Below are 26,817 nucleotides of genomic sequence, written 5' to 3'. Positions count from 1 at the left end.
TGCCCCAGCCTACGCCAACCTTTTTATGGGTTGGTGGGAGGCTACCCACGTCTTTGGAGATAGGAATCCCCATAGGAGCAATATCAGGATGTACAAGAGGTATATAGATGACCTCATGTTCATTTGGACCGGAGGTCATCAGGAGCATCTGGACTTTGTCAGTTATCTTAATGAAAATAATGTGAACTTACAGTTCACATACGCTCATGACTCAGTGTCACTGCCTTATCTTGACCTTTTGCTCATTGGAGACATTCAGTAATCAGTAAAGACAACCTTGTAAAGGAAACCAATAGCCTCCAACTCTATTCTACATGCCCATAGTGACCACCCCAGGCATACTGGATTTGGGGTGGCTAAGGGCCAATTTATTTGCATTAAGCGAAATTGTACAGATGAAGAGAATTGTAAAAGGGAAAGTGAGGTTTTGACGTCCCAACTTCTGACCACGGGATATTCAAAAAAAGTGGTGAACAGAGCATACTTGGAGGTTTCATGTATGGATAGGGAACAGATATTATCAGATCAGATAGGCCCAGGACATAACACAAACTTTGATGTTCAGAAACCAACGTTTATAACATCTTATAGTGCCCAGTATGTACAAATATGTGATATTATCAGGAAACATCTTCCTATACATACTGCTGAAGACAGCCTGAAGGACTATGTGTCATCAGGCTGTAATTTTGTATCCAGGAGAGGCTGTATTCTTGGAAATATCTTGTCCCCCAGCATGCTGTGCCCGTCGAGGGTACAAATTTGTAGTTGGTTGAATGTCAAGGGACATTATAAGTGCAATTTCTCTAATTGTATAGCCTGTGGACATACTGAGGTGTCAAAAAGCTTCCAATCTCGAGTAACTCAGAGAGTTTACGATATTAACAGCTACACGAATTTCCATACCTCATTTGTAATCTACTTGGTAGAATGCACCCAGTAGGAAAAACAGTACATAGGGAGCACTTCAAGGGAGGCACGTAGTAGAATTAGAGAACATCTAAAAAATATTGAGAATGGCATTTAGTGCTCGGATTTGGTAAGACACTTAATTTATGCCCACCATAAAAAAGATGCCACTTTCAAATGGCAGATTATTGAGCATGTTAAAATGTCAATCAGAGGAGGTGACGGTAAAAAAGCTTTTTTACAGAAAAGCCTTCTGGATATTTCAGTTAAAAACTGTAAGACCAGCGGGATTTAATATTGATGGGGATGTCATCAATTTTTTGTCACACCGATAATAAAAAATATTATCCTCTACTGTATTAATTCTTTGAGGGCATTAATTGCATAAGTGCTGTAAATTTGAATATAGTCAGCCGCTTACTGCTCCTGAAGGTGCCATATACTCTTTATACTTAATTATGCTCATTTGCATTTATTGATCCAGTGGTTTAATCACTAAGGATATGCATATTAAACATAAGTATGGGTATTTTTTACTGACGAGTCTAATGCTGTATATATTCTATATTAGTTATTTTTAGGTGAACGTATTAGGCATCATAGTTAGTCTTAGGTTCCATAGTATATACAATTTATCTCATTAGTATTAGATTCTATCCACACTAGGAAGGGTTAATATTTCTGAAAGAGTTTTTACATCAGGACTAGGTATAATGTGAATCAGTTAGTGGGGACATATTTCCCTTTATGAACCCAGCAGGTTGTAATTAACTTAATTGTTGGATGTGTACTTAAACCATGCGTAACACATCTTTAGCATGTCTATGATTAAGGCAGTTCTCTGCCAAAACGCGTAAGACGCTGTTTTCCAGGCTTGGATTTTTAAATGCACTTGCTTTTATAGTGTATATGTTTTCCTCCATGAATAAAGTCATTTTTTTACTACACCTTTAGACTCACTGGTCGTTTTGTTTGCTGTATATATATATATATATATATATATATATATATATATATATATACAGTATAAAGTATAGATAGATAAATATAGATATAGATAGATAGTATATAGTTATCAATATATAAATAGACAGATAGAGTAGGTATATATATATATATATATATATATATATATATATATATATATATATATATATATATTATTTTAACCAAAAATAATGATCATGTTACACAATAGCATCACTTAGGTTTCATCATTACCTCTTTTAACTACTGCTGTGCACATCCTATCTTACTGGATTCATCTAAACAAGCTCTTACATTTTAGGAGGCAAATAATTTATTTTATAAGGGAACATGATCAGAGTTTAATGGTATCAAGTAACAACATCTGATCTCAGCTCTCTTTGTAAACAGCACAAGGCAAACAATGGTAAATGTCACATTTCCTTACTGCTAGACATAGCACAGTTACACCTGACCATGAACTATGAATGTTATCACACACCCTCAGCTATAAAGTCCGGTGACAATATTAGAGATATATCAGTAAAATGTGCTTCTAGGAAGCAAAAAAGAAGAAAAAATACTGTTGATATATTCATTCCAATAAGGAAGTGATGAGATATTAATGAATTACTGCCAGGATGTGACCAGACAACCAGACAACATTCCAAATACAAAAATAACGAGGAGAACAAGTTCAAATTCTTGTCAGATAGAGAGTATCAGAGGTTGAAGGTTGAATCCAAGATGTAATCATAGGATTAAAGGGACGGTGAACACCTTGTCATTACAAGACATTTCTGCAGTCTTGTTATAGAAAAACATAGCCAAATCTAAACATTTTTAAAACAAATTAACATCTTGTTTAATGCAGTTGATTTTATATTGTCAAACTCTACCTTTCACTTGCCTCATTTAGAGGAGCCAATCGGGTCTTGAGTCTGCAGCTAACAAGGAAAGTCATGGTCCTTATTTTAGGGCTAAGTGCATTGCTTTGCAGTTGTTATCAATTTAAGCCAATTATGGAAATATATGCAGCAGGGTTAGCCTTTAGAAGTATACCGTGTGTATTTCTTGAGAATTAGAAAATAGATCATTTTCTGGGATACAAAATTTACATAAAAAGGAATCAAAATATGTAATGAAAGTATATTACATTTTACTATATATAACTAAACTCTTTATATACAAAATCCCAAGATGTTTGCTGTCCCTATTTAATGGCTTTGTTCCTACAAATAACTATATTGTATACCTTGATTTAAATATATATTATATTAATGCTGAAGAAACATTTGCTTCAATAATTGTATTTTGATAAATATATGGCCATGACTAATTGTTCGTACCCCAAATACACTTTGGGGTGAATTCCAATCTTTTCAAATTTCTCTTTTAATATTGAAAAAATAGGTTTGTCCTTTTTTTTATCAAAGTGATCACAATTTTCTGAGTCAAACACAGCTGAAGATCATAACTCCCAGGATATTCAATCTCCACAAACCTAAAACGGCGGATTTCCATTTTTTTTACCTCACATCACATCCCTTTTGCCCCCATAGTAATGTTAAAATGAATGTAAATTTTGATGCTAAAGTGCCCGGTTTTTAAAAATTAGATTAAAAACAGGGGCACTCTAATTCATAAAAATTTATGTTTTACTCCTGTTGTGAAAAAAAAAAAAACTTTTAATCTTTACAGCAGCTCCATCTTCCTCTACCCGTCGCAAAGCTTCTTTCTGGGTCTAAAATGAGGAATCCGGCTTCCTCCAATCACAGCGTTGAATCAGGCACTGATTCCCCCGGGGGGGAAGCCGTGATTGGAGGAGGACCTATCCATAATTTCTGACATCAGAAATGACTTGCGACGAAGGTAAAAAAAAATTTCACAACAGGAGTGAAATGTAAATTTTGATGAATTAAAGTGCCCCTGTTTTTAATCAAATTTTTAAAAACCGGGAACTTTAGCATCAAAATTCACATTCACTTTAACAACTTGACCAACAGACAACATGGCCCCAATCATTGAAAGATTATTTTAAAAGTTAGTTAATGGTGTAAAAGGGGACCATATGTGTGTGTGAGTCGTGTTTGCATGAAAATAACTTTTTAATGTCATTTTCTGATATTTATCCATTGGTATTGATATCTATATAGGTGATATATTGTAGATAACAGGCACAGATAGTCCAAGTTTGTTATCGCCTGTTATCGTTTAATCTATGGGTTATATCATTTATTATTTATTGTTATTAAAGGGACAGTATACTGTAAAATAGTTTTTCCCTTAATGTGTTTACAATTGCTTTTTTTACCAACTGCAGAGTAAAAAATGTATGAAAATGAGCTTTTTAAGGTTTATTTGTGTATATTAAAGCTCTGATTTTGTGTTTTGAAGCCACAGCCTAATAAAATAGGTTGAGCTTGTAGGTATAATCAGATCTCATTACTGTATCACATATACCTGCTTCTTTATCTTATATCTGTCCTTAAAACAATCACCAATACTTTGAGAGAACAATGGAAAATCAACATTTTATTACCTTATCTCTGCTTTATCACACTGGGAGTGTAATTTCTTCTGCTGGCTGTGTTTACAAAGCTTATCTATAGCTGGTACGCGCGGCCACAAACTTTCAGAATAGGTGGGGATACCACATGCTAAATTAACAATTTCAAATGCCAATATAAGGGTAAAGGAGCTACTTGTAAACAATTTAATACACTCCAGCAGGTAAAGTGGATCATTGGGAACAAATTAAAGGGGAGAAATTTTTTGAGTAAACTGTCCCTTTAAGTCGATAACTTGTCATTGAATAAATTGTGATTGCCAAAGTTGATGCTGAACATGAATCCTATTAATGAATTTTATACAATCTTTTTCAAATACAATGGCATTATCATTTGCATTGTGATCTCTCATATAAAGAAGAAAAAACACATATCAGGAGCTGTAAAATAGCAAATAAACATGAGAATCAACCACTTTCTATTTTTAGTGAATATGGTCATTTGCTTATATTTGAGAAACTGGATTTAACAATGGTTCTATTCCTGGAAAAAAAGTTAGCAAGTGGAATGTAAATAAAAAAAAAATTGCCACGTTCAATTCAGAAGCATAAAATTTGGAGAATTTCCACAAGTTTATGAATCAAGATAGCTCAGGACAGAGTATTTCACTGCTATGTTGAAGTTCACTGGTTCAAATCATGCTATAGATGACATTTTAATGTGTTAAAGCTCATACAAAAATGAGCAAAACTATTAAAATGACCTCTATCATATGAATATTGTGTGCTTTATACAAAGATCAAATATTGGAATTCTACTATTTCTTGATGGTAACTTGTTTATTAATCTCTATGCCCCCCCCCCCCCCCAAAAAAAAACATCTCCTGTACTTCAGTCAATTAAGGAGTTGTAATATTCTATTTGCTTCCATGCAGTGTATTTTGGGGGAGAGAAAAATTTCAAATTTCTCTTAAATGGGGAAATTCAGAGCTTTTTTCAAAAGTTAGTGAGAACTTTAATTCTGTTATGAACGTATCTTGCCTAACTTTAAAATATACAGATATTTAAGTTCAGAAATATGTCACTCAATATATATTGTTTATTTTTTGTCCATTAATAGCACAGCTATTTTATAAAATGAGAAATTTTTTAATAACCATCTTGACCAATGTTTGATCTCCATCTACTAGCTAACCATATCACCATCCAAATAACCATAAAAACTCTTGTATGATTTACTAATAAAAAAATACCCCATAATGTATTATTTCTATGGCTTTTGTGTAATCTGGTTCAGTCCCATGCTGCCTTCCATACCAATGGAAGAGCAGTGTCAGACAAACCAACATACATTATTTCTTCTCAATGTATAGGTGCAGTGCATGTGCAGCGCATGCAGTCCAAAGTCTGTGTGTAATTCAGGGTTTGTTTGTTTTATGAAATTGAATGCCTTGAATTTGAAAACCCATCAATAAAGCTACTTAAAGGGACATGAAAAACGTTTTTTTTTTTCTTTCAAGATTCACAGCACACAATTGTAAACAATTTTCCAATTTACTTACATTATTTAATTTGCTTTGTTGTTTTGGTATACTTTTTTGAAAAGCATACCTAGGTAGGCTCGGGAGCTAGCTGCTAATTGGTGGCTGCGTGTTTTTTATATTTTTATTAGTTAAATATTTGACATCTGGGAGCTATATACATTTTTATATATCTCTTATATATGTCCTTTTCATCTACTACATACTATATTCAGCCATTTATATTATATGGCAGTGTTATGATATAATATGGCCGCATCTTGGACTAGATTTCCTATAAGCCAATAACTGGAAGTGATGTATCCTAGACAGAAAGGGGTCCTGATTGGCCAATTAAGATATAAATAATAAAATGTTCCCTTAGCTGTTAGTCTTGAAAAAGGCTCTTTTTATTGCCAAAACACATAGACAACAGCTGCCTGGGGTCAGTGTATACCTTATTACTTGTCAGTAAGCACAATTTTGTTAGTAGGTTTCATTTTGTTATAACTGAGTGCTCTATGTAAGTAAATTTTTTTAGGTTGTTCTGTTTTACACTATTTCTCTTAGAGATTGGTCCATTAATCTTTGGAATAATTTGGGGACATATAGCTGTTAGCTGTTAGTCTTGAAAAAGGCTCTTTTTAGAGCCGAAACACATAGACAACAGCAGCCTGGGGTTAGTGTATGCATTATTGCTTGTCGATAAACATAAGACAAACTAATTCACAATCTTTCAGCCAGATTACGAGTTTTGCGTTATGGCTGGCTCGCTAATTACATGCAAGTTATTTCCACCGCTCATCTTTAATAGCGCTGCTATTACAGATTTGCAAAAAAACGGCTTGTGCGGGCGATATGGCTGCGTTGAGCTCCATGCTTCACCCAAATACAAGCAGTGTTTTGACGTGCTCGTGCACGATTTCCCCATAGACATCAATGGAGAGAGCCAGCTAAAAAAAAGCCTAACACCTGCAATCGCGGAGTGTAAAGCTCCATAACGCAGCCCCATTGATGTCTATGGGGAAAAAAATGTATGTTTAAACCTAACACCCTAACATAAACCCAGAGTCTAAACACCCCTAATCTGCCGCTCCTGACATCATCGACACCTACATTACACTTATTAACCCCTAATCTGCCGCCCCCAACGTCGCCGCCACCTATATAAATTTATTAACCCCTAATCTGCCACCCCCAATGTCGCCACCACCTATATAAATTTATTAACCCCTAATCTGCCACCCCAATGTCGCCGCCACCACTATACTAAAGTATTAACCCCTAAACCTCTGGTCTCCCACATCACTAACACTAAATAAATATATTAACCCCTAACATAACCCTAAGTCTAACCCTAACCTTAACCCTAACGTAACCCTAACACCCTCTAACTTAAATATAATTAAAATAAATCTAAATAAAACCTACTATTAATAACTAACTAATTCCTATTTAAAACTAAATACTTACCTGTAAAATAAACCCTAAGCTAGCTACATTGTATCTATCTTAGGTTTTATTTTTATTTCACAGGTAAGTTTGTATCAATAGGATTGAGCTTGCATTCTATTGTCTATTCCAATCAGCCAATAGAATGCGAGCTCAGTCCTATCGGCTGATTGGATCAGCTTATAGGATGAAAGCTCAATCCTATTGGCTGATAGAATTCCCCTTAATTCCTATTGGCTGATAGAATTCTATCAGCCAATCGAAATGTAAGGGACGCCATCTTGGATGATGTCATTTAAAGGGAAACTTTATTCTTCAACAGACGTCAGAAGAAGAGGATGCTCCGTGCCGGATGTCTTGAAGATGGACCCGCTCTGCGCCAGATGGATGAAGATAGAAGATGCAGTCTGGATGAAGACTTCTGCCCGCTTGAATGTAGACTTTTGCCGCCTGGATGAGGATGGATGTCCGGTCTTCAAAAACTGTAAGTGGATCGTCGGGGGTTAGTGTTAGGTTTTTTTAAGGGTTTATTTGGTGGGTTTTATTTTTAGCTTTAGATTTTGGGCAGTAAAAGAGCTAAATGCCCTTTTAAGGGCAATGCCCATCCAAATGCCCTTTTCAGGGCAATGGGAAGCTTAGGTTTATTTAGATAGGATTTTATTTGGGGTGTTTGGTTGTGTGGGTGGTGGGTTTTACTATTGGGTGGTTGTTTGTATTTTTTATTACAGATAAAAGAGCTGATTTCTTTGGGGCAATGCCCTGCAAAAGGCCCTTTCAAGGGCCATTGGCAGTTTAGTGTAGGCTAGGGTTTTTTTCTATTGGGGGGGGGGGGCTTTTTTATTTTGATAGGGCTATTAGATGAGGAGTAATTTGTTTTTATTTTTGATCATTTCTTTTTTTATTTTGTGTAATTTAGTGTTTATTATTTTTTGTAATTTAGAAAAATGTATTTAATGAATTTAATTTTATTGTAACGTTAGGTTTTATTTTACAGGTAACTTTGTATTTATTTTAATAAGGAAGCTAGTAAATAGTTAATAACTATTTAATAACTAGTCTACCTAGTTAAAATAAATACAAACTTTCCTGTGAAATAAAAATAAAACCTAAGATAGATACAATGTAACTATTAGTTATTTTGTAGCTAGCTTAGGTTTTATTTTAGAGGTAAGTATTTAGTTTTAAATAGGAATGATTTAGGTAATAATAGTAGGTTTTATTTATATTTATTTTAATTATATTTAAGTTAGGGGGTGTTAGGGTTAGGTTTAGGGGTTAATAGTTTTATTATAGCGACGGAGTGGGCGGACGGCAGATGAGGGGTTAATTATTTTAAATATTGTTTTTGATCCGGGAGGGTGGCGGTTTAGGGGTTAATAATTTTATTATAGTGGCAACAATGTCTTGGAGAGGCGGAATAGGGGTTAATAATTTTTTTAAGTGGCGGCTATGTTCGGAGCGGCAGATTAGGGGTTAATAAACTTATTTTAGTGTGTGCGATGCGGGAGGGCCTCGGTTTAGGGGTTAATAGGTAGTTTATGGGTGTTAGTGTACATTTTAACACTTTATTTCTCAGTTTTATGCTACAGCTTTGTAACGTAAAACTCATAACTACTGACTTTAGATGGCGGTACCGCTCACTTTTTGGCCTCCCAGGCAAAACTTGTAATACCGGTGCTATGGAAGTTCCATTGAAAAAGGACTTTTTTAAAAGTGCGGTACTGACGTTGCATGACGGCCAAAAAAGTGTGCGGTACAGCTATACCTACAAGACTCGTAATACCAGCGTTAGGGAAAAAGCAGCGTTATACTCCTCCTAACGCAAAATTCGTAATCTGTCTGATATATCTTCTTGTGAACTATGTGGAATGCTGGCTAAAGGATAGAAAACAAAGTATCTCAATAAATGGAGTACATTCAGCAGAGGGAGCTGTTACTTGTCGGTAAGCACAAGACAAACTAATTCACAAACTGTATCTCCTTGGTCTAGACTCAAAAATTGTGAACTGGGTGGAATGCTGGCTTAAGGTCAGAAAACAAAGTGTCTTAAAAAATGGAGTACATTGATCAGAGGGAGCTGTTACTAGTGGTGTTCCTCAGGGGTCAGTTCTGGGGCCTGTTTTGTTTAACATATTTATCTGTTATATCATCAAAGGGCTACAGGGGAAAGTATGTCTTTTTGCAAATTATACATAAATTTGTAACATTGTGGATGTTCCAGGAGGGGTAGACAAAATGAGAAGTGATATACAACAATTGGATGATTGGTCAAATGACTGTGATCTAAAGTTTAACACAGAAAAGTGTAAAATTATGCATTTAGGGAAGAAAAATCCAAATGTTAATTACAGACATAATGACACTTTCCTGACTGTTACAAATGAGTAACAGGACTTGGGAATTATTATTTAAGATGATTTAAAATTTAGTAAACAATGTAGAACTGCAGCGAGTAATGCCAAAAGAATGATTGGATATATTGGTAGAGGTATTTGCAGCATAAATAGTAAGGTTCTTATGCCACTTCATAGATCATTAGTTAGACCTCATCTTGAGTATTGCGTGCAGTTCTGGAGGTCATATCTTTAGATGGTTATTAACAAACTTGAATCTGTGCAAAGGAGCTCTACCAAAATGGTACATGGTCTAAAAAATAAAACTTACCAGGATAGGCTCAATGACCTAAATATGTTTAGCTTAGAGGAGAGAAGGGAAAAAGGTAATATGATAGCAACTTTCAAGTACTTTAAAGGGCATAGTAAAACTGAGGCTGTGGGTATTTTACATAAATTGGAAAATTCAAGAACAAGGGGTCATGATCTCAAGCTGAAGGGTAGTAGATTCAGGAGTAATTTGAGGAAGCACTTCTTTACAGAAAGAGTGATTGATTTATGGAATAAACTTCCTCAAGAGGTAGTAATGACAAACACTGTGGGGGGACTTTAAAAATGCCTGGGACAAGCATAAGGCTATCCTACAAACTATATACGTTTATACTTTTAGATAAAATCAGTCAGAGTTGCTGGGCCTATGACTCTTATCTGCCGTTAATATATATGTTTCTATATAAGAAGATCTATCCTACACAATTAAGATGAACCTTTGTATACTATTATACGTTATGTCATTACATTAATTTAATATTTTTTTAACACATATTTACATAAATTTGAGAACCTCTGATTCTGCAGAATATTGTGAATAAAGTGTACCTACCACTAAGTGTGCACAAGGGGAAGGAACTACCGGTGCAGCAGGGGCTGAAGTGCTGAGGAGGGCCCATAGCAGCCAGTCTACTCATAGTTTCTTCTGTTTTTGCACCAGATGTCTCCCCTGTTCTTGCTCCACCCATTGCCTACAACGTGCAGTTCATACCAGGACAGGGGACTGGACTTGCACACCAGTTCACTATCTGTTGAAGACACCAGGAAACTTTGGAGAGGAGAACAGGCTTAACGCCATCACTGCTGCTACCATACCTCATATGTGTTGAGGTTTGTACATGTGAGAGACTTTGAACCTTTCATCCTCCTCCCACATTTGGAATAAAGATACAGGAGGACTGTGAAAATAGTTTTGTACTGGTGACTATTCCCGTGACTCCTTTTTCTATATAGTGCTGTATTCTGCTTTGTGTTATATATATATATATATATATATATATATATATATATATATATATATATATATATACACATATATATATATATATATATATATTCTATTTAATAAAAGGCCAGGTATGTTTGTCCGAAGCTGTCATGCGCAGTAGAGACTGCGGTGCAAGACAAACATACCTGGCCTGGCCGTAAGGAAGCGTGAGGATCAGACAGCAGAGAGGGTGGGCGGGAGCGGGTGTGGCCGGACTGGAGCGGGCGTGATTGGGCGGGTGTTAATGGGAAGTGTCCGGGCATGGCGGGGCGTGACCGGGCGGGTGGGAACGCTGCACTGCAGAAAATGGCAGTGTATACGGGTTTTAGGACTAATATATATATATATATATATATATATATATATATAAAAGAACAATTACAGAAGCTAGCAAAAAATGGCACTAATTTGTGCTGCTTATATAACTATAAAGGACTGAAAGCAAAACATGGCATGTATAGATTATTATATAATATGGTGCAAATATCTTTGAGTAATTGTAAATAATTGTATTCTTTATAAATAAAGTAGCATCATAGTATAAAAAGACAGAAGGTTAAGATAAATTATTAAATTGAAATGTAAATAGATAAGTGAACAATTAGATAATAAAGAATTAAAAGAATTAGAAGTTCACAGCCATAGAGTACCACAAATCTATAGCATGCATATATCTAAGATGTCACAGAAGGAGTCAGACATTATACAGGTCTTGGCATGATATCGGTCTGGCTTAAAGATTTACAGACTGCCATAATATGATGGAAATTAACTTATACTATTATGCATGCATAATAGCAACAGAACTAGTACCATGAGAATGATATACAGGCTATATTATATATATATATATATGATATATAAACTAAGTTTATATAACCAGTTTCTTCAGCCATTTAGTACCACTTGTTCAACTTTCCCTGTCTGCCTTGTACTTGTTAATATCAAACCAGATGCTGATTATATACCTCACCTATTTAGTTAGTATTCTCAAGCTGCCATGCCCACTATAGTTTGCTGCTTCTGCTGCCCGAGGTAGTTCTTTACTTGGGTCTAGCCTCTATAACTACTTTACACACTGGATCTAGCACCTAAATTGCACAAGTGCTTTGTAGAAACGTCACACAACAATAGTTGAATTGTACTTTTAAAGGAATATACCTTGGGCAGTTTAATACTTTGCCAAAGGGAAAATCTAGACCTGATACATACGTAACAACATACTCATGCTACTTTTGCCATAGTGCATGATTCGGAAGTGTCAGTATTTCAAACCTTTTTCATGCTTTTTTGCCAATGTGGATTTTGGAAAATGCTAAATATCCCTTAAAAAAATCTAATTCAAAAGACAGCAAAAGATTTTTTAAGATATCAGATTTTCTATGAAAACAAATGTAAATCAACCCAGTTTTGGAGAAGCAAGATTGACTGGCAAGATTTCTGCACAAAGGTGAGAGACAGTAAACTGCACCTCTCTGACATCACAAAAGAGGTAGACGTCAAATGAAAGACTTCTTTTGTTTTCTAATTCAAGGACAAACGTAAACAGAAACCTTCTGCCCAAAGCAAAGCGGCTTTAAACTCTTTCATCTCTAACCTTTTACATGCCTGTGCCCTTGAAATATCTTATGGGCCAACGTAGTGATATCCGAAGCGTTAGATGTGTGTGCACCATGCTGAAGATAGTGAATGCTGATCAATACAACTCACTGATCCGCAGTTTCTGAACTTTCAGGTGTCATTATTCATACACAACTACAGTACAACCCCTACCAAGTTAAAATAAACTGATTTAAGAAACTAAGGGCCAGATTATTAGTGGAGCACTAACAGTTATGCGCGAGTGAAAAAGGATTTATTGCAGTTGTTTGCGTGCACCGGGTTTATTGCTTGTATTACAAGTTGAAAAGAAACTCGAACACATGAGCGCAATCGTTATTTACGCTAGAATGATTACCGCATCCTCATAGCTCTGGTTAACTGTTTCGCAAAAAAAAGGGTCACAAAACACAACAAAACTACATTACAAAGTACAGTTACACTCATAATAACACTATCTAATAAACATTATTTTAAAAAAAATTGCACAAAAAAGTTTTAAGGGCTCAACGATATGAGGTCTCAGGTGTTAGGAAAAAAAAGCAGGCAAAGGTCTTTAAAGGGCCATAATACCCAAATGTTGAAACACTTGAAAGTGATGCAGCATAGCTGTAAAAAGCTGACTATAAAATATCACCTGAACATCTCTATGTAAAAAGAAAGTTATTTTACCTCAAAAGTTCCTCAGTAGCCACATCCCATTGTAAAGGACTTATAAGCAGCAAATCCGTATGTCTGTCCCGGGACAGTGAAAGGAGCGAGGATTTTGCACACTCATATTATTTCCCTATTCAGTTTAGGGAAGTTTACTATGAAATCTCATGAGACTTAAGTCTAATCTCATGAGATCACAGTAAAAGAGCTCATGACCTCAGCACTGCTGATGCTGATTGGCAGCTGTTTTTTTCTTCATTTTTATTTTTACCTGCAGCTGGGAGCAGGTGAGTATAACTTTTTACACAGAACTTACTCTGCTGAGCTGAGGAAATTGTGAGGTAAAATATTTTCCTTTTTTACATAGAGATGCTCAGGTGATATTTTCCTGTCAGATTTTTACAGTTATACTGCATCAGTTTCAAAAGATTTAGCATATGAGCATTATGTCCCTTTAACATAGAGATACATGCATAAACATGTCTAAATATGTATATGTATGTATGTATGTATGTATGTGTATATATATATATATATATATATATATATATATATATATATATATATGTCTTTGTGTGTGGGAACCAGGGGAGTATTAAGACCTAGGCCAACAAGGCCCGTGCCTAGGGCGGAAAATTTTTGGTGGCGGCACGATGCACTGACTGAACGATGCACTGACTGTGCGTGGATAAAAAAAATAACATTGATTCTGTCCGGGCGGCTAAACGCCGAGGTCACGTTACAGGCTTTCCACCAGCCCTTCCAGATGTATACACATGGTGGCTCAAAGTTGTTGTCCTTTGCCTTGCACTCTGAGGTTAGTGGTTCCTTTAAATAGTCCCATTTTCATAACCGCGGCTCGTTCAGAGCGCTAATCAGCCCTGGAGCCTTATTCCAGTGCAGTGAGAGGGGAGGCTGAGTGAAAGGCATCAGTCTGGTTCTCCGCATTCCTCATGTTAGATAGAAGTCCCCGTGTTCAGGGAGTATATAGTCTGGCAATACTGATGCTGCTGCAGCCTGTTGTAGTGTTATTAGAGCAGTACGCACTGTTATTAAGACTCCTCTGCATCCATCTACCAACTCTCTCTGATAGCATTGCAACGCAGCAACCTGCAAACATCTCATCTCAGTTGGACCTGCTCTATGTCGGCTTTCACACTGTCTCCTGTCGTAGGCAAGTTGTCATTCAGTCCTCTGATGGATCTTCGCAGTCAAACACTTCCACATTGCCGCTCAACTCCTAGGTCACTAGTCTAACTATAACTTTAACTACAGATCTGCCATACGCCTTGCGCACATAAATCAGGTACCTGATCTAAACTTTAAGCATATACAGTTAGTTACGCCAGTAGATGATCGCAGCCCTACCTAAATTACATATTCTGTGTTATTCATGCTTATGTTATATCTGCTAAACTTACTCTTATTTGGATGTGTTGATTATTTAATATCTGCTTACAATTGAACATTTGGTGTCTTGCATGCATATCCTCCTCTGAGAGATACATTGGGCAATGTACACAGTGCCTATATGTGTTTATTTATGCAAATCCCCTTTGCTCTGTGTATGAAGTTGCATACAATGAAACAACTTGCCTGCTGACAAGGATGCCCTCTGCTACCCTGTGCTCGCTAACTCACCCTCACTCACTGCTCTGCCTCTGTCAGTGAGCTACCTGGGGTGCAGGAAGGAGGTTGGGAGAAGGAGCACTGAGGAGGAGAGAGGGTGTGTGGAATTGGGCTTTTTATAAAACAGAGAACCTATTGTCTGCAAAACTTCGGCATATGGAATATTTTATAGATTTTTAGGAGATTGAGATGTAGAAAACACAGAGTAGAGATTAAACTCAGATCAGTTGAAAAAAAGTTGAGACAAGCAGATACCCTAGAAAAGATTTAACCCCAACACTGCCTGCTTTGGTTGCAAAGTGTAATAACAATACCATGCTGCATTGGAAAGAGAGTCTGCAACAACATAAACAAATGTCAGGCTCCTCATAATTAAAGTGTATGTATGTATATATATATATATATATATATATATATATTGTACACTCTCTCTAGAGGTATATACCTTGCTACACTCTAGCCTCTACAGTTCCATTATACTGTTTTGATGCTACATTGTAGCTACAAATTCTCTCCTTACTATAAGGAATATCAATGTTACAGGTAACCTAGTTTGGGTGGGGCAGCAATTTTTGTTCCTACTACCTACACACATTTACTGCACTACACACACACACTCAACATACACACACACACATATAAAAACATGTGCACTTGAACATGAATATTTCCTTTGGAAATGCCATGGGGAAAAAAAGTGATGTTACATTCCACCAAAAATTATTATGACCAAAAAAGGCATAAAACCTGGGGAGGTGGCGGTAGTGGGGGGGGGGGGCAGCAGAATTTTGGGTGCCTAGGGCAGCACAAAACCTAAATACGCCACTGGTGGGAACATATGTATTTATATATTTATATGCATTTACAGACATATGTACACATATAAACACATAAATATATATGTACACTTATACATACACATATACAGACATATGCATAAGTGCATTGGAGCCCTTTATATCCAAGTAGATAAAAACATGTAAAAGCCTTTTTCTGAAATATTAATATATAATAAAATGCTATGTCTCAAGAAATTGTGACAAGGCTGTGGTACCACAGCAAATCGCCTTTTATGCTTTTCAATGGAAGATAATAGGAATCCCAGTTTCTTGAAATCTGTAAATAATTTAAAATACTTAAAGGGATACAGAGAAAGTGATTATAAACTTTCTTCCTGTCCACTTAACTTGTATTCAAATCATTTTTACCACTATTCTAATCTCTCCTGTGTACAATTTATTTATGTTGTTAGAGCCTTTGATAGTTGTCATTGTTTAGTATCACAATATCTGGATTTCCTTCCAATACCAAAAAGGGCTGTAGCGGATCCTGAATGCTCACAGTTCCCTGTGAACCAATAGCAAATAGACCATTCATCCCAAATTTTTAACCCTTTATAATACCCTTTACATTGCTTCTTCTCCAGCTGTTTGTTATGCGATACAGTAAGTACATTTTACAAATGCAAAAATGAAGTGTCATATTTGATTTAGATTTAACTAGAAACATATATTGTAATGTCATATAGTCATTTTAAACCATAAAATATCCTAGAAGCACTGTATAAACTCACTTATACCTAGTCCTAATTGTCCGTAATTAAGAGATATAAGATGAAGATACTCACCAGGGATTTGAAAGAGCATTAAACACTGTGAGGTTGTAACATAAAGGGCTAAATTACAAGTGGAGCGTGACCAATAGCACAGGAGGCATTACCCTCAGCAGAACCTTGCACAAAGAAAATGGCACAACCTGGTATTATTTGTGGATAATCTTAATGCGGTAGACATTTTGTAGTGCCCTATACTTTAAATGCATAGCGCAAGGGGCGCTATTATTGCTCATATTACAATTGGTGAGTTGTGCCGTGTTGTAAACAATACAAAACAGCACTGGAAAATGTAGAGCTTTTGGAGGCCTGAAACATATGTAAAATATATTCAAATAAAGTCATATTTATACATATTAAATGTAAAGGTTAATATGTTTAAAAAAAAATGTTTTAACAGTGATTTAAAAGTATATGGTATATGATCAGGTGCTGGACTGGAAATGGCTCAAAGGTGTTTATTTGTGTCTATTAGTATGTGTGTGTATATATATATATATATATATATATCAATATATTTATTAAGCAGCTGATGCTTCTTTCCATGCCCATCATTTCAGGCTCGTCTGAAACGGAAGTTAAGAAGCAGCGTTTATCATGGCCCTAATCGGCCCCAAAGCAGCTGCTTCTGCGCAAGCCTCCAGGCTCGCCGGAAACAGGAATTAAAAAGCAACCATCTTAACTCGCACGCCTCCTCTGAGGCTGCGGACATCAATCCACCCGATTGTGTACGACACCCCCTGCTAGCAGCTGATTGGATGCAAATAAGTAAGTTGTAGTAAATTGTTTGTCTTTGACAAAACGTTAAGCATAGATGATTTGGTGTATATGCAATAGTAATGGTGTATGGAATAATCATTAAATAGTCTCTGAAAAGTACACTTAGTATTGTTGGAATATGGAGTTGCCTAATTTGAATTCCATTGTGTTTGATTGGTTTAACACAATTGATGGCAAGTCCTTTGAAATTATTATAGTAGTAACTGACGTATGGAGGTGCAATGCTTGAGCATGTTATACTTGCAAATGGAGCAACTAATATCCTTGTAGTAAAAGAGTGGACCTAGTTAGAAAACTATGGCAGAAATCTGGAATATGAGAATTTAGAGAAACATACACACATGTATGGATTGATTGATTGGATAGGATGGGAAAACTTTATTTTTTATGTGTTATATATTACATGGATTTGTGCACATATGGGAATTACATGTTTTTAAAGTGGGAATATGACACTGGTGTATATGTATTTTGTTTTCGGATAACAATGAATGTATTGTTTTGAAAAAAGCTTCAATGTAAAGCCGAAACATTGACAGACAACATAAAGTATGATTTTTAAATATGTGTGAATTTATATATATAATGTATATGTATATGTGTGCATATATATATATATATATATATATACATGTGTGTATATATATATATATATATATATATATATAAAGTTCAGGGGGCTTTGCACTCTCACCTCATATCACAGCGAAATGCCAGGATGTCAGAAACAGCAGTATCAAAATGAAAAGTGAAAGATCCCCACTCACTGGACTTTTCCAGAGCAGATCTTTCACTTTTCATTTACAACATTCAGACCTCTGTAACACTTTCTGTCTTTTTAGCCTGTGTTTTAATATATAGGGGCCCATTTATCAAGCTCTGAACGGACTCGCAAGAAACACAAGTTAGGGAGCAGCGGTCTAAAGACCGCTGCTCCATAACCCTGTCCGCCTGCTCTGATGAGGCGGACAGGAATCACCGGAATTCCACCCGATCGAGTACGATCGGGTTGATTGACACCCCCCCTGCTGGCGGCCAATGCTGAATACGGAGAACGTATTGCTCTCCGTATTCAGCTATGTCTGTCGGACCTGATCCGCACTGTCGGATCAGGTCCGACAGACATATGATAAATAGGCCCCATAATCTGTAAATTCCATCAAATTGGTCAGTATTGCTTCAGACTTGAAAAGGGAAGACATTCTTCCGAAAGCTTGTCATCTTATAAATGTATAGTTAGTCCAATAAAAAGTATCATTGCTCAATGCAATACTCTTGTTGTTTTGATATCTATTATTATTATCGGTTATTTGTAGAGCGCCAACAGATTCCACAGCGCTAAATATATATATATATATATATAGAACAAAGAATGTAGGAGGGCACTCACAGGTCTTTCAAATGTAGGAATATTCCTTATTCTTATAAATCACAACATGAAAAATTCATATATATATGTACAAAGTGTTAAAATAGGGGGCACCCTATATACTATTATTATTTATTATTATCGGTTATTTGTAGAGCACCAACAGATTCCGCAGCGCTGACCAACAAATATATATAAATATATATATACCAACTAATGTGATAATATAATAGCCTAGTACTGCCAGATGATGGACAGTTGTGTAAAAATATGGATATATACACTTACATTTCTGCCGCTCCCGACATTGCCGCCACTAATAAAATGTATTAACCCCTATTCCGCCGCTCCCCGACATCATCACCACTATAATAAAGTTATTAAAAGCTATTCCCCTGCACCCCAACATCGCCCACACTATAATAAAGATATTAACCCCTATTCCACCACCCCCCGACATCGACGCCACTAAATAAAGTTATTAACCCCTAAACCTTTGGCCTCCCACATCACTGCCACTAAATAAACCTATTAACCCCTAAACCGCCAGCCCCCAACATCACAAAAAACTAAATTAAACTATTAACCTCTAATCCTAACAACCCCTTAACTTTAAATTAAAATTACAAGATCTCTATCTTAATATAAATAAAAACTTACCTGGAAAATTAAAAAAACTATATACAGTATATTAAACTAACATTACTATTATACTAAAATTAAAATAACTATCAATTAAATAAATTAAATTACACATTAAAAAACCTAACACTACTAAAAAAAATTAAATCTACCATTGCAAAAAATAAAAAATACTAAAATACAAGAAATTACAAACACTCAAATACGAAAAATAACAAACAAAATTATCCAAAATAAAAACAATTACACCTAATCTAATAGCCCTATAAAAATAAAAAATAAAAACCCAAAATTAAAAAAAAACCTAGCCTACAATAAACTACCAATAGCCCTTAAAAGTAGGGCACTGCCCTAAAGAAATCATCTCTTTTACCTGAAAAAAAAATACAAAGACCCCCCTATTCCTATTGGCTGATTTGATTTTTGAAATTCAAATTAGCCAATAGGATGAGAGCTACTGAAATTCTATTGGCTGATTTGAATAGCCAATAGAATTTCAGTAGCTCTCATCCTATTGGCTGATTTGAACAGCCAGTAGGATTTAAGTAGCTCTCATCCTATTGGCTGATTTGAATTTCAAAATCAAATCAGCCAATAGGAATGCAAGGGACGGCATTTTGAAAAGACTCCCTTGCATTGAAGATTTAGTATACGGCGGCGAACGTATTAAGAGGATGCTCCGCGCCAGATGTCTTCAGGATTGACCCGCTCCTCACCGCCGGGATGAAGATAGAAGATGCCGCCGGTATGAAGATAGAAGATGCCGTCTGGATGAAGATAGAAGACACCTTCTGGATAGATGAAGACCTCGCCGCCTTGATGAAGACTTCTCGCCGCCTGGATATCCGGACTTCAGAAACTGTAAGTGGATCATTGGGGGTTAGTGTTAGGTTTTTAAAAATATTTTTGAGTTGGGTTTTTTTTTTGATTAGGGTTTGGGCTTTTCTTAAAAGAGCTAAATGCCCTTTTCAGGGCAAGAAAAAGAGCTTAATGCCCTTTTAAGGGCAATGCCCATACAAATGCCCTTTTCAAGGCAATAGGTAGCTTAGGTTTTTGTTAGAGTTAGGTTTTTTATTTTGGGGGGTTGGTTGGGTGGTGGGTTTTACTCTTGGGGGAGTCTTTGTATTTTTTTTTCAGGTAAAAAAGCTGATTTCTTTAGGGCAATGTCCTACATAAGGCCCTTTTAAGGGCTATTGGTAGTTTATTGTAGGCTAGGTTTATTTTTTATACGGGGGGCTTTTTTATTTTTATAGGGCTATTAGATTAGGTGTAAATGTTTTATTTTGGATAATTTTGTTTGTTATTTTTCGTAATTTAGTGTTTGTTATTCTTGGTATTTTAGTGTTTTTTATTTTTTGTAATTTAGTATTTTTTATTTTTTGTAATTGTAGATTTAATTTTTTTATTAGTGTTAGGGTTTTTTAATGTGTAATTTAATTTATTTAATTGATAGTTATTTTAATTTTAGTATAATAGTAATGTTAGTTTAATATACTGTATAGTTTAAACTTAGGTTTTTTTAAATCTCATGGGTAAGTTTTTATTTATTTTAAGATAGGGATATTGTAATTTTAATATAAAGTTAGGGGGTTGTTAGGTTTAGGGGTTATTAGTTTAATTTAGTTTTTTGCGGTGTGGGGGACTGGTGGTTTAGGGGATAATAGGTTTGTTTAGTGGTGGTGATGTGGGAGCCAGAGGTTTAGGGGTTAATAACTTTATTAAAGTGTGAGTGATGTTGGGGTGCAGGGAATAGGGGTTAATAACTTTATTATAGTGGCGGCGATATCGGGAGCGGCAGATTATGGGTTAATACATTTATTTCAGTGACGGAGATGTAAGGAGTGGCAGATTAGGGGTTAATTACATTATTTAGGTGTCGGCGATGTCGGGGCAGCGGATTAGGGGTGTTTAAACGTGGGTTTTATTTTAGGGTGTTGGGTTTAAACATAACTTTTTTTTCCCCATAGACATCAATGGGGTTGCGTTACAGAGCTTTTCATTCCGCGATCCCCATTGATCCCCATTGATGTCTATGGGGAAAGCGGACACGAGCACGTCAAAGCAGCCGCTTTGATTTTGTGCGGTATGGAGCTCATCGCAACCATATCGGACGCACAAGGTGGCTTTTATGAAACTTGTTATGGCAGCACATTTGTTACGTTCGTTTTCGCACTCTCTATAGCACAAAACTTAGAATATAGGTATTTGTTTGGTTGAAATCATGCATTGTGTAGCTGTAGGTTATGGACTCAGGGAGAAATCCACTACCTGTACACCAATGGCTTTGAGCACCATCAACTTAGCACTGGAGCGATAGTGAACATATTTTTGCAATCCCCTTGTATGTAGGTCTTCTGCAATTCAGTACCTAACTGCTGGTATAAACGATAAACTATGCACAAAGAAATAACTTTAATATTCGTTTATGAGGCTGTGTGTTTTCTGTAATTAAGAGCAGAGGATAGTGTGGCCTGTGTGTATCTCTTAGTAATGATTGCTATTTGTTTATTAAATTCTAGTGTTTTTTTATTCATTTTATTTTTATTTATGTAATGATTGTTTTATATTTTTATTTCATAACAGCTTTATTAAATGTGTGACATAAAACTGAACGCTGGTTTTATCTTGTCTCTTTAATAATATATTAATATTTTACAATTGTAATAAACCAATGAAACAAAATGTAAAAGTAATCAAAATATCAAGAGAAAGATAAAGCTGAAATTATGTTACAAATATAAATGTTTATTATGAGATTGAGTGTATTTTAAGTGAATTTTCTTTTAGAGGAAGCAATTTTTGTGACTTTAGACCTTAATTTGCACTAGTTTTCCACACATCCTGAATTAAGATAAATAATTTCTCTTTGTCTCATACAGAAGCCAATTTTCATGTGAGTAATCACTGTTGTTATATTGACTCATCTACATTTTTTTACTTACTGAAAGGAAATAAAGTTAAGAATAACTTAAAATGCAAGCTTGTTAAAATGACACACAGACAACAGAATTTGCCATCAAATGAGCTAGCTTACTCTTTGTTTACATCAATGATTGGGTTCAGACACAAACCAATTGGGTCAACATTTTCTCTTGAATGGATCTACAAATGCCCAATCTACAATCTATGTTGTCACATATACAACACCTTCACAGACACATTGTTGCAGAAAATAATACAGACACCTAGGACAATCATATTGTCAGGAATTAATATACAACAACCTAAGCACACAAATCTGCTCCTAATAACAAAAATGATCTCATCTACTTAAAGGGACAGTATACACCAATTTTCATATAACTGCAATTTATCAAGCAAGGTGGACAGGAGCGTACATATTCGCTCTGTCCATCTCAGCTCTTCTCTGGCGGGCATCAATCAGCTGCCGGAATTTAAGATTGCACATGAGCCCGCCCTCTGCCCGAACATAGCCACTCATGTGCAGGCCGTACCTGTAAATCTCCTCTTTTGGACGAGACCATGGAGATTGAAATTCTCCACCTGAGAGGTAGAGAAGAGGGTAGGGAAGCAATAGAAAAATCTAGTGTACAATGTCTCTTTAATAATATGCAATGGAGAAAACAGAGGCACGGCAACACCACACACAGAAAAAGTACATTTATTTTATGGTACTGATAATACACCAGAGCTTCCAGCAACAAATATTCCATATAACTGTAGCATAAAAGTGAACAGTTCATTTTTATATATAAATAAAGCAATACAGAAAATAACCCATACAAAATGTCATGATTTGCACACAAAGACAAAAGTTTTTTTAAAGTTTTAAAATGTAATGATTAAAAAAGTCATTTTGGTTTGGGCACCATGCAAGAGTCAGAAAGCTTGGGACTTAGTCAAGGAGGCCCTGGGTAGAGTATGGGTGGGGTCAAAAGACTGAATAGCAGGTGTTTTGTGGGCGGTGCTGGATGATCTAGGGTGTAGTTGGGTGGTTCAGGGTATGGGTAGGTAGAGAAGAGACAGAGGCCTCTATTTATCAAAGGTCTTGCGGACCTGATCCGACAGTGCGGACAGTGGGCCAGAGTCTGAAGGGAAAATTTTCACATTTATGTGACTAATTCGAACAATGTGAGTACAACCTAAAAGAATGGGGTACTTTTGAATTGCCTTGCAACCTCCACTGAGTTTGACACCAATTTCAACAAACATGTAGGCTTTTACATGATTTTTACATTTAGAGCTGAGGCTAGAATTGGGGTTCACTACATATCCATATGTAAGGATTAAGGATCATGTTGATTTGTTTTATTTATTTTTTAATTATTGTGAAAATATGCTTGTCTCTTATGTATATGCAAATGCAGTAAAATATGTGTGCCTTCACATGGGTGTTTTTCTAATATTATACCAAGAATAACAAAAATACCACCAAATGTATCATCTGGCCAGTAAATTATAATAAAAAACAAAAAACCCCACAAAAGATATCCTCCATTTTAAAACCTTTCTGCATTAGTAGATAATAAGAACTTTAGAATTATGAAGGTACTTACTATCAGCTAGATTACGAGTTGTGCGTTCGTCTTTTAACGCTGAAAATATGGCATTTTCAGCGTTAAAACAGCAACGCTGCCATTCCGAGTCTTGTCGGTATAGCTGTACCGCAAGCCTTTTAGCCTGTAACGCAACGTCAGTACCGCACTCGTAAAAATGACGTTTTTTTCATGGGATTCCCATAGCGCTGCTATTACGAGTTTTGCGGTAAGGCTAAAAAACCTGCGTTACAGCCTAAAACGACAAGATCCTTAACGCAATCTAAAAGCAGTAGTTATGAGTTTTATGCTACAAATCTGTAACATAAAACTCATAACTAACCTGCTACAAAGTACACTAAACACCCAAAAACGACCTATTAACCCCTAAAACAAGGCCCTCCTGCATCGCAAACACTATATTAAATGTATTAACCCCTAATCTGCCACTCCTGATATCGCCACCACTTTAAAAAAATATTAACCCCTATTCCGCCGCTCCCCAACTTTGTCACCACTATAATAAATGTATTAACCCCTAAACCGTCGCCCTCCCGCATTGCAAACACTATGGCCTAGATTTGGAGTTTGGCGTTAGCCGTGAAAACCAGCGTTAGAGGCTCCTAACGCTGGTTTTAGGCTACCGCCGGTATTTGGAGTCAGTGATTAAAGGGTCTAACGCTCACTTTTCAGCCGCGACTTTTCCATACCGCAGATCCCCTTACGTCAATTGCGTATCCTATCTTTTCAATGGGATCTTTCTAACTCCGGTATTTAGAGTCGTTTCTGAAGTGAGCGTTAGACATCTAACGACAAAACTCCAGCCGCAGGAAAAAAGCAGGAGTTAAGAGCTTTCTGGGCTAACGCCGGTTTATAAAGCTCTTAACTACTGTGCTCTAAAGTACAATAACACCCATAAACTACCTATGTACCCCTAAACCGAGGTCCCCCCACATCGCCGCCACTCAATTAAATTTTTTTAACCCCTAATCTGCCGACCGCCACCTACGTTATACTTATGTACCCCTAATCTGCTGCCCCTAACCCCGCCGACCCCTGTATTATATTTATTAACCCCTAACCTGCCCCCCACAACGTCGCCGCCAGATACTTACAATAATTAACCCCTAATCTGCCGACCGCAAAGCGCCGCCACCTACGTTATCCTTATGTACCCCTAATCTGCTGCCCCTAACACCGCCGACCCCTATATTATATTTATTAACCCCTAATCTGCCCCCCTCAACGTCGCCGACACCTGCCTACACTTATTAACCCCTAATCTGCCGAGCGGACCTGAGCGCTACTATAATAAAGTTATTAACCCCTAATCCGCCTCACTAACCCTATCATAAATAGTATTAACCCCTAATCTGCCCTCCCTAACATCGCCGACACCTAACTTCAATTATTAACCCCTAATCTGACGACCGGAGCTCATTGCTACTATAATAAATGGATTAACCCCTAAAGCTAAGTCTAACCCTAACACTAACACCCCCCTAACTTAAATATAATTTAAATCTAACGAAATTAATTAACTCTTATTAAATAAATTATTCCTATTTAAAGCTAAATACTTACCTGTAAAATACATCCTAATATAGCTACAATATAAATTATATTTATATTATAGCTATTTTAGGATTAATATTTATTTTACAGGCAACTTGGTAATTTTTTTAACCAGGTACAATAGCTATTAAATAGTTAAGAACTATTTAATAGTTACCTAGTTAAAATAATAACAAAATTACCTGTAAAATAAATCCTAACCTAAGTTATAATTAAACCTAACACTACCCTATCAATAAATTAATTAACTAAAATACCTACAATTACCTACAATTAACCTAACACTACACTATCAATAAATAAATTAAATACAATTGCTACAAATAACTACAATTACATAAACTAACTAAAGTACAAAAAATAAAAAATAACTAAGTTACAAAAAATAAAAAAATATTTACAAACATAAGAAAAATATTACAACAATTTTAAACTAATTACACCTACTCTAAGCCCCCTAATAAAATAACAAAGACCCCCAAAATAAAAAAATGCCCTACCCTATTCTAAATTAATAGAGTTAAAAGCTCTTTTATCTTACCAGCCCTGAACAGGGCCCTTTGCGGGGCATGCCCCAAGAAAATCAGCTCTTTTGCCTGTAAAAAAAAACATACAATACCCCCCCCCCAACATTACAACCCACCACCCACATACCCCTAATCTAACCCAAACCCCCCTTACATAAACCTAACACTAAGCCCCTGAAGATCTTCCTACCTTGTCTTCACCATCCAGGTATCACCGATCCGTCCTGGCATCCGGTGCTGAAGAGGTCCAGAAGAGGCTCCAAAGTCTTCCTCCTATCCGGCAAGAAGAGGACATCCGGACCGGCAAACATCTTCTCCAAGCGGCATCTTCGATCTTCTTCCATCCGGTGCGGAGCGGGTCCATCTTGAATCAGCCGACGCGGATCCATCCTCTTCTTCCGGCGTCTCCCGACGAATGACGGTTCCTTTAAGGGACGTCATCCAAGATGGCGTCCCTCGAATTCCGATTGGCTGATAGGATTCTATCAGCCAATCGGAATTAAGGTAGGAATATTCTGATTGGCTGATGGAATCAGCCAATCAAAATCAAGTTCAATCCGATTGGCTGATCCAATCAGCCAATCAGATTGAGCTCGCATTCTATTGGCTGATCGGAACAGCCAATAGAATGCGAGCTCAATCTGATTGGCTGATTGGATCAGCCAATCGGATTGAACTTGATTCTGATTGGCTGATTCCATCAGCCAATCAGAATATTCCTACCTTAATTCCGATTGGCTGATAGAATCCTATCAGCCAATCGGAATTCGAGGGACGCCATCTTGGATGACGTCCCTTAAAGGAACCGTCATTCGTCGGGAGACGCCGGAAGAAGAGGATGGATCCGCGTCGGCTGATTCAAGATGGACCCGCTCCGCACCGGATGGAAGAAGATCGAAGATGCCGCTTGGAGAAGATGTTTGCCG

The sequence above is a fragment of the Bombina bombina genome, chromosome 5 (genome assembly GCF_027579735.1).
Source record: "Bombina bombina isolate aBomBom1 chromosome 5, aBomBom1.pri, whole genome shotgun sequence".
Lineage (NCBI taxonomy): Eukaryota > Metazoa > Chordata > Amphibia > Anura > Bombinatoridae > Bombina > Bombina bombina.
The sequence above is the reverse complement of the archived record's forward strand: the minus strand, read 5'-3'. Positions refer to the sequence as shown.